Here is a 14,001-nt window from a genome sequence, read left to right on the forward strand (position 1 = left end):
GTTACAGAGAGGCAGAGGCAAAGTGAGAGCGAGAATGAAAGTGATAGAGAGAGAGGTCTTCATCCGCTGGTTCACTTGCCAAATGGCTGCAACGGCTGGAGCTGCGCAGATCCAAAGCCAGGAGCCAGGAGCTTCCTCCAGATCTCCCACATGGGTTCAGGGGCCCAAGGTCTTGGCATCTTCCACTGCTTTCCCAGGCTATAGCAGAAAGGGAGATCAGAAGTAGAACAACTGGGACTCAAACCGGCACCCATGTGGGATACTAGCACTGCAGTATTTTGAATCTATGCATAGTTTTTTTCATTATTTGCATTTCCATGAACTTTTTGAAGATATCTCATATATAATAGGATACTACAACCCTTTTATATGAGCAGCTTAGTTGTAAGATAAAATTTAGAGGAAGATATCCAGGCCTCTTTGGGTATGGTGAAAGAAAGGTCTTCATATGAAGCAAAACTGTATAAATCATTAAAGTAGGCCAGTGCCGCGGCTCACTAGGCTAATCCTCCGCCTTGTGGCGCCGGCACACTGGGTTCTAGTCCCGGTTGGGGCACCGGATTCTGTCCCGGTTGCCCCTCTTCCAGGCCAGCTCTCTGCTGTGGCCAGGGAGTGCAGTGGAGGATGGCCCAAGTGCTTGGGCCCTGCACCCCATGGGAGACCAGGGGAAGTACCTGGCTCCTGCCATCGGATCAGCGCGGTGCGCCGGCCACAGCGCACCGGCCACGGCGGCCATTGGAGGGTGAACCAATGGCAAAAGGAAGACCTTTCTCTCTGTCTCTCTCTCTCACTGTCCACTCTGCCTGTCAAAAATAAATAAATAAATAAATAAATAAATCATTAAGTACATGGAGAAAATGTGGCAGTTTCATGTCTTTCAAAACCAACTAGGACAAATTATTTTTTGTCTTGTGTAATTTTGGCCAGAACAAGGGTTGGGATGGGTTCCTAGTCTTGTGCCCATGCACCAGAACTCAACCCCGGAAGAGAGTGCTTGGTTCCAGTAGAGGGGGGCATGTGCTCCAGCCTCCCGTGCCTAGGAGCTGAGTCTGTTACGCCCGGGCGCAGCTGCCCCAGCCCCTGCTGGGCCCGGTGTCATCTTGGGAGCAAGAAGGAAGGTCCAGTCACACACGGTGTACTGGCTCAGGGATAGACGAGGGAGGTGTTTCCAGCCCTCTCGGCTAATGCCTGCAGCACTCCCTTGGAACACATACTACGAGATGCATTTTTATTGAGACTGGAAACCAGTGAAAGCTTTGAAAGGTTTCAAGGTGGAACCAGTTCCAGCCTTAGGCTGTGCATTCGTTATGTCAGGTTCTTCCCATCCTTTCTCACTCATGCTGGGAATAGACTCTTCACCATGTGGTATAAAAGTGGCATTTGTTTGAATTTGCTCTCGTCCTCAGATTGTGGCTGCTGGGTATCTCTGTTTTCATTTCTTGATATAAATCCTTGATATCTTTGGACTTTGTTTACATTGACTTGATTTAGGTGTGTTCAGATGCTTGCCGCTGTTTTGAATTTAGAACCACCCAGAGGCCAGGGGTTCCTGCCTACTGAAGACACTCTCAGAGTTTACTGGGGTTGGGTGGACTTAGCATGCACCCAGCTCACCTTGCCACTGCCTGCTGTTGACGGTGGGGCTTGCCCAGGAGGGAGCCGTATCCCCCAGACTTGAGGAGCAGCAGTTCCTTCCCTTCCCTGTAGGTGTAACTGCATTGGTTCCCCTGCATTCCCGCTGCTTAGTCAATGCTCCTTTGGTTGCCCTATCACACTAGAAGAAACGCTGTCCCTGGCTGGCTGCTCCCACATGCCCCCAACCATGTTGGACGGCTCTCGGGGACTATGCCTTTGTCTAGTATAGTGCTTCTCTACCCCTGGCTCTGGCAAATGCTCCCTCTTCTGAGATGGGACCTGAGATACTTCATCCCATGCACAGGCCAGCAGTGCCAGCGCTGCTGGTGAGCACACCCCCTTAGAGCAGCATGCTCTGGGGTGCCTTACCCTGCACCATGGGCTGACTGTGTGGGAGCCGAGTTACAGTGAACCAAACATCTGGTTCTCCAGGGACAAATTGCCGGGGTTGGCATGTCCACTCCAAAACTCATGTAGAAACTTGACTACCATTTTCAGGATATTAAGAGGTGGGCCTTGAAGAGGTGATGGGACCATGAGGACTCTGGCCTCTCGAATGGATGGATGCCATTAGCACAAGAGAGGATTAGTTACTGCAGGAGCAGGTTCCTGAGCTCAGCCCCTGCCCTTCCACCATGCTGCGATGCAGCGTGGAGGCCCTTACCAGAGGCCGGCACAGTGCTCTTGGAATTCACAGCCTCCAGACCCATGCATCAAATAATTCTTTGTTCTTTATAAAATGCCAGGTCTCAGGTGTTCAGCAATAGCAGCAGAAAATGAACCAAGATGCAAATCAACAGTGGCAGTTATAGCAGGAACCTGGGATGGAGTGGCTCTCCCCAGCAGGTGCCTCTAATTAGGTTGGTGATTAGGCAGCCATTAATTGGAATGGATTTCAACTGTCACAGCAGAGAAGCAGAAAGCCAGCTGGCTGGGAGGGAGGCCTGGTGAATGGTACTTCTCTGGTGGAGGTCGGGATTTGAGGGGGATTGAGGGGGGAGGCTGAGGCCCAGGCAGCCCCAGCTGCTTTGGGAGGGAGTTGGGACTGGCCATGTCACTCAGCACAGCTGAGCTGCAGCAACACTTAGCCCACACCACAGGACCCCAAATAGCACAGGGGCAGTGCCTGAAGGTGGATCAAGGAGAGGTGAGAGAGTTAGGAGCTGTGTTTCCCCACGCCCACACACTCCTACAAAGAATAATTGGCCACATTAGCCAGAGTGGAGAGTCTGCCTGGACCAGAATAGAAACAAACAGAAGGGCCACATGTTAGAAATGGGGCTGGCGGCCGGCGCCATGGCTCAATAGGCTAATCCTCTGCCTAGCGGCACGGGCACACCGGGTTCTAGTCCCTGCCGGGGCACCGGATTCTGTCCCGGTTGCCCCTCTTCCAGGCCAGCTCTCTGCTGTGGCCAGGGAGTGCAGTGGAGGACGGCCCAAGTGCTTGGGCCCTGCACCCCATGGGAGACCAAGAGAAGCACCTGGCTCCTGCCATTGGATCCGTGCGATGCGCCAGCCACAGCGCGCTGTCTGCGGTGGCGATTGGAGGGTGAAAACGGCAAAAAGGAAGACCTTTCTCTCTGTCTCTCTCTCTCTCTCTCACCGTCCACTCTGCCTGTCAAAAAGGAAAAAGGAAAAAAAAAAAGAAAAAGAAATGGGGCTGGCACTGTGGTGTAGCAGGTAAAGCTGCTGCCTGCAGCACCAGCATTTCATATGGATGCCGGTTCAAGTCCCAGCTGCTCCACTTCCAATCCAGCTCTCTCCTTTGGCCTGGGAATGCAGTAGAAGATGGCCCAAGTCCTTGGGCCCCTGCACCCACATGGGAGACCCAGAAGAAGCTCTTGGCTCCTGGCTTTGGATCGGCTCAGCTTCTGCCATTGCGGCCAGTTGGGGAGTGAACCAGCAGATGGAAGACCTCTCTCTCTGCCTCTCCTTCTCTGTGTGGCTCTGACTTTCAAATAAATAAATAAATCTTAAAAAAAAAAAAAAAGAAATGGAGCAATATTATCCATAGAACAAAGGCAAATCTGGATTTGCCCTAGCACAGCTTCTTAAAAAAATTTCAATAAGAACTCAAAGTGCAGGTGCGCTGTAGGTACAGTACAGATGCTTCTTGGGTTGCCTGCATCAGCCCCATTTCCTACTAATGTGCGCCCTAGGAGGCAGCAGGTACTCAAGTACTTGCATCCCCGCCACCCTTGTGGGGACCTCAGACTGAGTTCTGGGCCTTTCAGAAAGAAAGAGGAAAAAAGAAAGAAGGGAGGAAAGATAGATAGATGAACTGAAAATAACATAACATTATACCAGAACAATGCTCTACACTTAAGAAAAAACAGATATTTAAGCACAAAGCCAGACGTTAAAATTAAAGTTGCCAAATTTTACAGCAACTAATGTAATTAACACACATTGTTTGAAAACATTCCAATATAATCTTCCTACAATCTCCAATTTTATTTCGAGCTGGACATGAAATAGCACTCCTCTGTAAAGTGCATTTGATTGGCATCACAGTCTCATTAGCCCACCTGCAATCATGAACCAAGACATCATTTTTCATGTACAGTAATGTTAACCCTGTGGAAACGACTACCAAAGATAAGTGGACTATTTGGCAGATAATTTTAAGATTAGACTGGAGCACCCACATAATGTATAAGAAAAAAGCAACGGTAAAAATCTCTTAGGAGGAACATTTCATGTCAGAGGAGGAAGGTTGGGATTAGAGAACATTCCACCAGGCTGGGGAATTTTTTTCTGCCGAGGGCCATCATTCACAGATCATTCAAAATTATCCATTTAAAAATTAGCTGCTGTAGATTATGGGACACAGACAGCTGCTTAACCTGCTGTGCCACAATGCAGCCCCTTGCATGGTTTCTACACCATGCATTTTGAGTCTCGGCTGCTCCACTTCCAATCCAGCTCTCTGCTATGGTCTTGGGAAAGCAGCAGAAGATGGCCCAAGTGCTTGGGCCCCTGCACCCACGTGGGAGATGCAGAAGCAGTTCCTGGCTCCTGGTTTTGGATCAGCACAGCTCCGGCCGTTGCAGCCATTTGGGGAGGGAACAATCGGATGGAAGACCTCTCTGTCTCTCTGCCTCTGCTTCTCTGTAACTCTGCCTTTCAAATAAATAAATAAATCTTTTTAAAAAATAAATAAATAAATGGAGGGGAAGGGAAAAGTGGAAAATGAGAGGGGTCAGAGCAGGGAGATGGGTACATGGACCTTCATTACTTCTATTCTTTCTAATTTTGCATATGCTTGAGATCTTTAATAAAGGACTTTCTAAAAACAAAAACAAAAATTATCCCTTTAGAAAAAGTGAATGTTCAGTCTTCCTCATTGCTTTGTGACTGCCCAAGTCTCTCCATCCATCTTTTCTCTTTATATAATTTGAAGTTATTTTTATCAGTTGCATACCTGCTTAGAACTGAACTCATCCTCATGGAGAGCTGGACCTTCTTAGCATCAGTTGTGACACTGTCACTAATGATGCTTGTAAATTGAATTCAGTCTCTCTGGCCTTAGGCTTATTAGATTTACCTTTTTTCAGCTTTTAAGATTTTATTTCATAGTTCTTAAAATTTGTGTGTTTCTTTAAAATAACACAGTTGGACTGGATTTTTTTAAAAAATTATGTATTTATTTATTTGAAAGATTCGAGAAAAGAGAGAGCCAGAGAGAGAAAGTGAGTGATAGATAGATCTTGCACCTGCTGTTCACTCCCCAGATGTCTGCAATGGCTGGGACCATAGGCCAGGTCAAAGTCAGGAGCCAAGACCAGGAGCTTCTTCCAGGTCTCCCACGTGGGTGCAGGGGCCCAGACACTTGTGCTTTTCCCAGACTGTTAGCAGGGAGTTGGATAGGAAGTGGAGCAGCTGGCACCCCAACTAGTGCCCATGTGGGATGCCAGCATCAAAGGTGGCAGCTTCCCCCACCACGCCACAATGCCGGCCCTGGACTGGAGTTTTACAGACTGACGTGTCAGTCACTGATCAGCATGTCGAGTCTTACATTTATCATAGTTATTTATGTACTTGCACGGATTGCTGTCATCCTAATAAGTTTCATCTGTCGCCTCACTTTAATCATTTGAGTTGCTATCTATATATTTTTCTTACCAAGATAAGATCTATCCATTAATTTCTTTTCCTTGTCTTCTTATTACTTTTGCAGTTTCTTTGGTTGGTTGATTTCCTAAAGTTTTTGAGTTGGATGCTCAGCACATTGCTGTTTTCAGCTTTTACTCTTTTCTAGTATAAGTATAGAGACATAGATTTAAAAATTGTAATTTTTAGGTACAGTTAACCTTCTTTAACCAGGGGTTCTGGACCCATGGATTCAAACCAACTGTGGATTCAAAGTACTTGAAAAAAACATCTGAACCTGTACAGGCTTTTGTTCCTTGTCATTATTCCTTAACCAGTACAGTATAACAACTATTACATAGCATTTACACTGTAGTAGGTTTACATGTAACCCACACATACTCTCTTTTAAAGTCATTTCCAGGTTACGCATAATACCTAATACAAGGAGGACCCATAGATGTTGGTATCCACAAGGGGGTCCTAAAAGCATTCATGCATGGATTCTGGTGGGACAAGTGTAATTATTCTGAATTTTATCCATGTTGATCCCTGTATCAAAAGTTCATTCTTTATTGTTGAGCGGTATCCCATTGTATAGATATATGACAATTTGCTTATCCATTTGAATTATTGCTAACTTGAGGTTATTACAAATAAAGCTGGTTTGAACTTTCATGTCCAAGTTTTTGAATGAAAATCTGCTTTTATTTCTCTTAAATCTTGACACTAAGAAACAGCCGGTGGTCCCGCGGGGCAGGCGGGGTCGCCGGGGCTCGAGGGCTTGGGGTAGATGCGCTCTCCGGTTCTCACAGCCACCCGGCTTTTACGTCCGCTGAGGAAGGGAGCCGGGCTTTTACGTCCGCTGAGGAAGGGAGCCGGGCGCCCCGCGTGGGCAGGGGGTCGCGGCGCTCGCCCCGCAGCCGCCCACGCAGCGCTGGGTGGGGACGCGTCCGGAGCCTGGCGCCCGCCCCCGCCCAGGGGTCGCCACGGCCTGCTGAACGCAGCCCCTGGACGCAGCCAGGCATCCTCCCTGCCGAGCCGGTGCCCCCTCCCCGCCGCCCAGTGTCCCCGCTGTGCCTGCGGGAAGCCATTCGCCCAGCACACAGAGAAGGGCGCGATGGCAGCCGAGCTGCTCTGCTCCACACTGGCCGGGTTGGCGCAGCCGGACCGCGGCCCGAGGAGCTGGGGCGCCCGGGACGTGGCCGGGCGCGCGCCGTCGGCCTGCGCGAGGGTCTCCAGACTCGGCTGCTCCCGGCTACCTGCTGGGCTGCCGGCGGCTGTTGCACAAGCCCGTGGCGCTGCGGTGCGGGCTCACGGTCTGCGAGCGCTGCGTGGAGCCGGCCGCGGCGCGTCCCCGTGGTGCTGAGCGGCCAGGTGCCGGCTGCGCAGGCTGACGGGCCAGGCGCGGAATCTGCAGCGCCGGCCGCAGCCCGAGGCCGCGCTGCGCAGGTGCGCCCCGGCCCTGGACCTGGGTAAGTGGGCCGCCAGGGCGCACACCTGTCGGCCCGAGCGAGCAGCGGCGTTGGGAGTGGAGGGGTGGCCCAGGATTCTATGGGAGCGGTGTTCAGGCCTAGGGGTCATTTTGCTTTCCGGTGAGTGGTCAGGTGCAGGTGAAAGGTGCTAACAGGGGCGGATTGCAGCCGGGCTGGCCGGTGTCAAGAGGCCAGGCGCACCACTCTGCATGTGTCTCTTCCAGGCCCCTGTGTTGTTTTGCGCTTCCTCCCCCAGCAGCTCCGCCTGGACCTGTAGTTACTTTTCTACCCCCTTCTCAGCTGTTGAGTGGGAGGCTGTCACGGCGTTTTTGCTCATCGGGCAGGAAAACGCAGGAAACTGAGGTCCTGCAGGTGCAGGGCGCAGTGCCTTGTGCTGGGCGCGCGCTTTGCTTCCGGGGTTCAGTCCGGGCGTTTCGGAGAGAGCGCCTTTTCGTACTACGGCCTGCCGGGCTGCCTCCTCTTTTCTGTCCCAAAGGCCGTTTTGTTTCTGTGGCCTATCTAGCTTCCTATGCTGACCACTGGGGGTGGTTATTATTCATTTGTTTGTCTCTCCTCCAACCAGCCACTCCCTGGTAATCATATGCTGTTGTGTTTGAGTGTCAGTTGGGCATTCTCTGTTGGCCATGGTTTGGGACCAGTGTATAGAGGATGGTCTGCTTCCTTCATTCCCACGGGGTTTGCAGGAGAGAGATTTAAATCACTAGCCATGAAGACTTGGTTTGATGTCTGTTACTCAAAGAATCTTCCTGTGTGGTGTAGTCAGTTTGCATTTTATTTTAATATTAAGGTTACCGTTTTCTTTTTTAGAAGGGACACTCTTGAAGCGACTTGAAGTTGGGTTGTCTTGCAGAACTCATTATGAAACAGTAATTACACAAGTGATCCATAACTGTATCTAAATGAGGGGGGTCTCTGCTGGAGGAGAGCTGTTGACTGTAAAAATATTCTGCATGCTTTTTGCAGCCAATATCCATACTTCAACAGGTTGTGTACTTTTGAGTTTTAAGCCATCTTAAAATTATGTATATACAGTGTGGGGCAGTATTGTTCAATGGCATTGTAGGGTAAGCCACCAATATCATTTTAAATTTTGTTACATTTAAAAGGGTGAAAAGCAAGTGAAGTTTATTTTAACAATATTTTAACCCTGCACATCCAAATTATGCTTTCAACATTGTTCAGTATTAAAAAACTGGAGATTTTTTTTACTGTTTTAACTCACTCATTCAAATCCATTGTGTGTTTTGCATCTACTGCACTCCTCAATTTGGACACAAAATTTTCATCTGAAATATTTCATCTATATTTAGATTTTACAGAAGATGTAGAAAAATGAGAGGGAGCATATGCTACTGCTGATAGATTCCTGAAATATTATTTGGGTCCTTTTCTACCAATGATAGAGGCCTTTTTGCCATCTCAAAGAGGTGCATGCATATACACACCTACAGAAGGTAGGAGAATGTCAAGAGTGTACAGCATCATGAGAGATCTCCCCAGAGAGGAGTAACCTAGCGTCTGTTAAGAGCACAGTGAATGCATAGATTATGAGGTCTTCATGGAATACCATATGGAAAGAAAATACCCCAGGTACAGCCACAAAGTACAGTAGGGGTGAATCTCATAAACATAATCTTCAGTGACCCAAAAGAATTTTTAGATTTGATTCTATTTATCTCTTAAGTTCAAAGAAGCAAAATTTTTGAAGTGAAAATAAGCGTCCAGTTGATGGTAAAATATGGGTGGAAGAATAGGGAAGTCATTGATGCTTGACAAAAAGTTTATGGGGACAGTACCCCCAAAGGAATCGGATTACAAACGTAGAACTTGTTTTAGGAAAGGAGGTGATGATGATGATGACGAAGCCCACAGCGGCAGAACATCACATAGGTTTGCGAGGAAAAATTCATCTTGTTTTGTGTCTTGATTGAAGAGGACCGATGATTAAAAGCAAAACCCTAGCCAACACCACAGGTATCGCAATTGACTCAGCTTTCACTATTAAGATTGAAGTCGAGCAAACTTCCTGTTTGCTGGATGCCAAAACTGTTAGACCCGCATCAGCTTCAGACGAGAGCAGAGCTTTCAATGGAAATGTTAAACAAGTGAGTCCAAGATCCTGGAGTGTTCCTTTGAAGAATTTGAACAAGAGATGAAACATGGCTCTACCAGTATGATTCCAAAGACAAAGCGTGATCAACACAGCAGCTACCGAGAAGTGGAAGTGGCCCAGTCAAAGAGGCAGACTGGTCAAGAGGCAAGAGTCTGGCAAAAATTTTGGGGGATGCTCAAGGCATGCTACTTGTTGCCTTTCTGGAGGGCCAGAGAACAGTAACATCTAGAATGTCTTGGGAAATTTAGCCAAAACTTCGGCAGAAAAATGCCTGGGAAATCATCCGAGAGTCTGTCTCTACTGTGACGATGCCCCTGCCCATTCTTCTCATCAACCAAGCACCAACTTTTCAAGAGCTTCCTGGAGAAATCATTAGGTGTCCACCTTACGGTCCTGATGGCTCCATCTGACTTCTTTTTGTTTCCTAGTCCTAAAACAATCTTCAAAGGGCAGCCATTTTCTTCTTTTAATAATGTAAAAAAGACTGCATTGCCATTGTTAAACCTCCAGGAGAGGTTTGGCACTATGACACAGTAGGTTAAGCCTCTGCCTGCAGTGCCAGCATCCCACAGGGGCACTGGTTCGTATCCTGGCTGCTCCTCTTCCGATCCAGCTCTCTGCTGATGGCCTGGGAAAGCAGCAAAAGATGGCCCAAGTGCTTGGGCCCCTGCACGCATGTGGAGGACAGGGAGGAAGCTCCTGGCTCTGGCTTCGAATCAGGCAGTTGCAACATTTTGGGAAGTGAACCAGTGGATGGAAGACCTTCCTCTCTGTCTGTAACTCTGCCTCTTACATGAAAAAATAACTCTTTGAAAAAAGGTGAAACCTCTAGGACCCTTGACTGCTTAGGGGTGGATTAAATGACTGACATCACTTACAGAAATGTATTGAACCTAACCGAGCTTATGCTGAGAAATATAGTTGCTATTTTTTATTTTTATATTATAATTCCATTCTTCCACAAGCCTTTTGAAGTCCCCCAAATGTGTCAGTACATACAACTATTGCAGAACACACCATCTACTCGGGTTCATAGAACCACAGGCAGCGTACTGGTTGGATTGGGCCTGTGGTTGTGTTTGGTGACTCTGGGTTAGGCCATAAAACCAGTTGCCATAAATATTAAAAGACTAAAATCAGACAATATAAGTTATTTAAACACTGTGTGAACTTAAACTAAGTAGCAGATGGGTAGCATATGTTTAGATATTTGGAAATTAAGCAGCGCATTTTATTTTATTTAACTTGTCTTCATCTGTTTTCTGCTGCTGTAACAGAATATCATAGCCAGGACACTTATGCCTGTATCCCATATCAGAATGTCTGGGTTTGAGGGCCACCTGTGGCTCCTGATTCCAGCTTGTTGGAGGCAGCAGGTGAAGGCTTGAGTGACAGGGTCCCCGCCACTCCTGTGGAAGACCTGGGCTGAATTCCTGTATCTGAGTCCAGCCCAGCTGCAGTCATTGGGGGCATTTGGGCAATGAACCAGCAGATGAGAGTTCTGTCTCTCTGTGTGTCTCTCACTGTCTGCATGTCTTCCTCAAAACAAACAAAAGATTCCACAGTCACTTATTTATTGTTGAGATTATATTGTAAGTAGTATATGTGCAAGAATACTCAATACAAAATAGTAGTCTATTTTTCTTGGTGCACTTTGATGACTTGTACATTTTTCTGTTTCCTGAGCAAAGCTTATAAAATATGCTTATCAAACTAAACTCTACTGTGATTGGGTAGGAAAGTTATTTCTTTATGTTTAGGCTTATTTTCTTAATTTATTATTTTTAATGGCTTGAGGATGACTTGTTTTGGAATGCCATCATTATGTGTTTCTGTTTCTCTTGTCTTTCAGCTCCTGATGATTGTTCATTACTGCTACTGTAAGCAGAATTACGCGTAACCATGAAGAGCTATGAGAACACTCTCCAGGATGCCACACAGTTTGTCACAATGAACCTCTCCTGACTGAGGTATTTGTATTTATTAGCTTTGAATGTAAGTTTATGGGATTTTCTTAAGAATAAAGACAATTATGACTAGCTACCTACAGAGAGTGTATCTTTCCCCTAAATTACAGTAGTCTAAGTTTAGCAATACACTTCATACCAAACCACACCAATTTAGAGACCAAGTCTCCAAGTAGATTTAGATAAGAAACACTAACTTAGGTTACTCTTTTTCTTTTTTTAAGATTTATTTATTTATTTGAAAGGCAGAGCTACAGAAAGGCAGAGGCAGAGAGAGAGGTCTTCTATCTGCTGGTTCACTCCCCAGATGGCCACAATGGCTGGAGCTGGGCTGATATGGAGCCAGGAGCCTCCGCAGGGTCTCCCAGGCAGATACAGGGGCCCAAGGACCTGGGCCATCTTCTACGGCTTTCCCATACTGGCACGAACACTTCATGTCTTGCACATAATGCTGCCTTGTGCCTTAGTCACAGGTGTTGAATAGAGGAAGAGAAACACCGTAGTTTCTATTACATTGGAATTGTTGTTCCTGTCCTCGTGTCCTGCTGTCCAGTCATCAGAGCTGTCTCTGGTGCTCCCTAGAGTGCTCTGCTCTCTGAAGGTGTTTTTTTTTTAACATTTATTTATTTGAAAGAATTATAGAGAGGGAGAGACAGAGAGAAAGAGAAAGATCCATCTGCCAGGTTCACTCCCCAGATGGCCATAACAGCCAGGGCTGGGCCAGGCCAAAGCCAGAGGCTTCATCTGAGTTTCCCACATGGGTAGCAGGAGTCCAAACACTTTAGCCATCTGCTGCGCTTTTCCCAGGCCTTTAGCAGGGAGCTGGATCAGGAGTGGAGCAGCCAGGACTAGAACCGGTGTCCACATAGGATGCCACCAGTGCAGGTAGCAGCATTATCTACTGCACCAGAGTGCTAGCCCATGAAGATGGTTCTTTATTTTTTAAATTTTTAAATTTATTTTTTATAATAAATTTCTTAAATTTATTTTTCCCCCAAAGAAACCTTTTCTTTAAGACTTCATGAGGGGCTGGCACTGTAGCCTAGTTGGTGGAGCTGTTGCCTGCAGTGCCAGCATCCCATATGGGCGCCAGTTTGAGTCCCAGCTGCTCCACGTCTGATCCAGCTCTCTGCTATGGCCTGGGAAAGCAGTAGAAGATGGCCCAAGTCTTTGGGCCCCTGCACCTACATGGGAGACCCAAAAGAAGCTCCTGGCTCCTGGCTTCTGATCAGCTCAGCTCCAGAAGTTGTGGCCAATTGGGGAGTGAACCAGTGAATGGAAAAACACACTCTCTCTCTCTCTCTCTCCTCCCCCTCTGCCTCTCTGTAACACTGCCTTTCAAATAATAAATAAATCTTAAAAAAAAAAGAATTAAAAAGGAGACAGCAGAGAGCTGGTTCAGAAGTGGAGCAGCTGGGACTCAAACTGGCACCCATATGGGATGCTAGTGCCACAGGTAGCAGCCTTACCCACTATGCTAAAGTGCCAGCACCCACTTCTTTTTATTCTATCTATTATTACCAGACCCTTAATCCTATCCATATGATCACCTTAACAGTTAAAATGGTATTTTTACCACCCAGCTTAAGGGGATTTGGGGTCCCATGGCAAGTTTTTAAACTGAACTCTTAGAAGTAAGTCCATAGGAATGTATGCAGAACTATAAAACTTTACAATTGAAAACTTCATATACTTCATAATTACAGCTTTAGGAACATGGTGATTCTTCCCACCATGCCCACTCTCCCATGCATACTCCCTATCCCTCTTCCTCCTCCCTCTCTTTTTCCCACTCTTATTTTTTACTGAGATCTATTTTCAATTGACTTTATACACATATGCTTAACCCTGTGTTAAGTAAAGAGTTTGACAAATAGTATTTAAGAAAGCTGTTCCTCAACAGTCACAACAAGGGCTGTTTAAGTCATTGCTTCTCAGAGTGTTAATTTCACTTCTCCAGATTTCCTTTCAGGTGCACTATCATCACAGATCAGGGATAACATGTGGCATTTGTGGTATTTGTCCCTTTGGGACTGGCTTATTTCACTAAGCATGATGTTTTCCAGATTCATCCGTTTTGTTTCAAATGACTGGATTTCATTTTTTTTTTTTTACTGCTGTGTAATATTCTATGGTGTACATATCCCATAATCTCTTTATCCAGTCTTCAGTTGATGGGCATTTGGGTTGATTCCATGTCTTAGCTATTGTGAATTCAGCTGCAATAAACATGGGGCTGCAGATAATTCTTTCATGTGCTGATTTCATCACTCTTGGGTAAATTCCCAGGAGCGGGATGGCTGGGTCATATGGTAGGTCTATATTCAGATTTCTGAGGTATCTCCAAACTGACTTCCATAGTGAATTTACCAGTTTACATTCCCACCAATGGTGGATTAGGGTACCTTTTTCCCCACATCCTTGCCAGCATTTGTTGTTTGTTGGTTTCTGTATGGAAGCCATGTTAACTGGAGTGAGGTGAAACCTCATTGTGGGTTTTGAGTTGCATTTCCCTGATGGCTAGTGATCCTGAGCATTTTTTCATGTGTCAACAGGCCATTTGGATTTGAAGGTGGTTCTTTAAGTAATGAATGGGATGTAGGTTTGTGGAGCATTTCTAAGTACATGTGACCACTCTGCCTGCAATTGGGTGAGAGAGCCATGTATGCATTGGTTTCTATTATTGGGTTTTGTTTTT

At 46.7% G+C, this 14,001-nt stretch overlaps 1 long non-coding RNA gene across 5 annotated transcripts in view; it reads left to right on the top strand.

Moving 5' to 3' along the window:
* The first annotated feature begins 5,240 nt into the window (after positions 1 to 5,240).
* LOC103346962 (uncharacterized) overlaps positions 5,241 to 14,001 on the top strand; it is a 60,885-nt gene continuing 52,124 nt past the window's right edge. For 2 of the 5 annotated variants that reach the window (XR_016230226.1, XR_016230228.1), the window contains exons 1-2: positions 5,242 to 7,202; positions 11,189 to 11,306. This is a non-coding gene — a long non-coding RNA (uncharacterized LOC103346962). Of the gene's footprint in view, positions 7,203 to 11,188; positions 11,307 to 14,001 lie in introns of all 5 variants that reach the window. The other 3 variants (XR_016230229.1, XR_016230225.1, XR_016230227.1) reach the window with 3 other exon arrangements.

The sequence above is a fragment of the Oryctolagus cuniculus genome, chromosome 2 (assembly GCF_051225735.1).
Source record: "Oryctolagus cuniculus isolate XC-2025 breed Fujian yellow rabbit chromosome 2, ASM5122573v1, whole genome shotgun sequence".
NCBI lineage: Eukaryota > Metazoa > Chordata > Mammalia > Lagomorpha > Leporidae > Oryctolagus > Oryctolagus cuniculus.